Here is a 3,055-nt window from a genome sequence, read left to right as displayed (position 1 = left end):
CCCCAACATGATTGTAAAGCGCTCAAGTGTTCAAAAATACACAATAAAGCACTATATAAATGCATCATTCATTCATTCATTCATTCAGTTTTGGGTCTATTCTGCTAAGTAACAGCCACATTTCACGATCCAATCAATTCTAATGTCCCACTGTACATTATTTTCTATTGATTAATCTATTGGTTATTTTTCAGTTAGTCGATTAATTCAACAATTATTTTCCCAATAAATCTATTGATCGTTTTCTGATTAATCAGGTAATCCTTTGATTAACTTCCTAATAAATAATAACTCTAAAGTCTGCCATTAACATTTTCTTCAAACATTTTTATTTTCTTTTTTTTTAAATAAAAACACTAGCGATGCCAGATTCACAAATGAATCACTTTTTTGGTCTAATCGGTTAAATAGCTTTACTAAAAGGTCCAATTAAGTTTGATTCATTCGGACAGTTCACATAGTAACAGAATATTGTATAAGACAGAGAACAAAAAGAACTCTGGATGAGTTGGATATTACCTACAACCCATTGTTGGCATTGTAGTCTTCTATGGTTTGTCAATGTGAAGCGTACAGCATGAACTACACGTAAAGACTATTTCTATCCATTTATATCCAAAAGAGTATTAAAAAGAGCATCAAAATATGGACACACTTTTTTTAATGGAGGGCTTGTGGCCCTGTACTGATGAAAGGCTGGAAACAAATGCCCCTGGTTCTGTTGGCTTTACCCTGAAATGCATCATATTATGGAAGTAAAATGAGTTACGAATGAGGTTTCACTTCAGCTTTAAGCAAAATAGTGCTATTCCAAAGAGCAATGCAGTCCATAAAATTATATTTGAACCCCTGTTTCACTGCAGATCTCTTTATTATACATATACCTCAGCAAATATTAGATTCAGAGTCTATTTTTATGAGACTTCTTCAGTGTAAACGCACAGGGTGATGTTTGAAAAGCATCTCAGGATGATGCGCATCTTAAAATAATCATACCCAAACTGTAGTAAAGCCACCCAAGCAAAGTTTTCATGTTTTCACTGTGGTCTCTCACCTTCATGTTTATTATTGAGTTCAGGTGCAGTAAGATGTCCCCGGAAGGAATGGAACCATTTAAGTTTCTGTTGAAATAAATGTTTACAGCATTCCAAACATTTTGTGCGAGGCAGTATGTGTGGTCCTGTCGGCACCTTGTGAGAGGTGATGTCTTGTAAAGGTGTGTTTCTGTGCGCCTGCTTGTTTTACCTGTGTGCGGTTACTCGTGTGTATTCGGGAGAGAGAGAACTATGTCTGAATCTATGTGTGTGGGAGGATGTCTGCACATGTGTGAGTCTCATAACTTTTTAACCAAAGTTTACACACACACACACACAATTAAAAAAAGGGGGACAAAACATCTGTTTTAGCACTTACTGTACAATTGTGCACACTGGCATTCTTTTATTTTAAATGTTCAGTTTCACAAGAAAGAAAGAAAGTGAAAGAAAAAATGGATGAATCGCATACGTACTGCTCATTCAATGAGAACGTTGTCATGTTTTATTTTAGTAAGAATATATTTTCAACATTGTGGCTATTTACTTATATAAACAGATTGCTTGCATGTATGGAAAAGTAAGAAGGTTCCACTGAGACCATAAAAGTAGCACCATAAAATGTGTGGAAGCAATTGTGTGAATTAGGAGACTTTTATTATACAAAAAAGAAAAATTGCCAAGCTCCATTGAAGCATCTTGAACAACTCTGCTTCTGTAGCGATTCTGATGATTTTCTGTTTGCACAGCGCCACTTGGCGGTCAGTTTGCATATTGCATGAGAAGCAAACAGGTTGTGATTTCAACCAGGTTCAAAGGTCTGGGGATGAGAATTCCTGCTTGCTATGGCTGGTAGCAGCTTCCGCTCACTCTGGGACATCGGTTGAACTGGAGCCATTCTGTGAATCCACACAGAAATAAATCATTCTTAACTAGCCCCCTCACACACCACACTGCGGCACAGAATCAGGCATGTGTTTCAGCCCTCTCGGTGTGTGTGAATGTGCACATATGTGTCGGGTCTAGCAGTGTCTGTGAGTGTAGGTGTGTGTACGCAGCTGGATCTGTCTTTCATTCCACTCCCTGGAATAATGTTCCTCTCCTACACATGGGGTGCTTTATGCTGTCTCTGAATAAAGACTCTGTACAAACGATAGCCTATTGTATGTCTTACAATTTCAACCCCATACTGTCTTTTTCCATCTGTCTTGGGCTTAAAAGAAGGTAGTGCACCATACTTATAAATAACACATGCATAACAGTGGTGAGGACACTTTTAGTAGCTTTCATAAGCATGTGGATATTCACAAAGCTCCTACCGTGTAGTATTTAAAAGTCGTTCAGTCAATGACAAGCACACACAAATGGAAACATGTAGAGCCTTACATGACTTTAAGATTGTAAGATTTTATAATTATTGTATCTAATTTTTTTGTCTACCGAACAGTAACTGCAGAACAGTTCTGTAATTTTTGTGTTATTTGTGTCATTAAACGTTATTGCAGAAAGTAATGTTTTAAAACAGGTTTCCTTATAGTTGTCTCTATTATGCTTGGAAATTATATTTTAATATAAAAAAACTTTAACCTGACACAATGGAGTCAGACTTGGCATAAGCATTGAAGCCCATGCACTATCTGTCCTTCCCTGCCTTGTTCTGTTTCTCTCTCTCTCTATCTCTCTCTCTCACTTTCTTGAATGAATGAGACGAGCAGTGGGTTTGCTTGGCAACTGGCATGCCAACAGCACTCCCATCACCTCGTTGACTTAATGCCAGTCGGAGAGACACAAAGACCACCCCAATGCAGTGTATCGCCCCTGTGTCATGCTCATCAACACTCTGGACTAGAGAATAGTACAAACCAAAAGGATGAAACGTTTCTTGAGCACCAAATCACCAAATTCCTATTAGAATGATTTCTGAAGGATCATACGAGACTGAAAACTGGAGTAATTGAAAATTCTATATAAAATACATTAAAATAGAAAACAACGTACAATTTTAAATTATAATATTTTAC

The sequence above is a fragment of the Sinocyclocheilus rhinocerous genome, unplaced genomic scaffold, assembly GCF_001515625.1.
Source record: "Sinocyclocheilus rhinocerous isolate Xijiao unplaced genomic scaffold, SAMN03320098_v1.1 scaffold931, whole genome shotgun sequence".
NCBI lineage: Eukaryota > Metazoa > Chordata > Actinopteri > Cypriniformes > Cyprinidae > Sinocyclocheilus > Sinocyclocheilus rhinocerous.
This window is presented reverse-complemented; position numbering follows the sequence as displayed.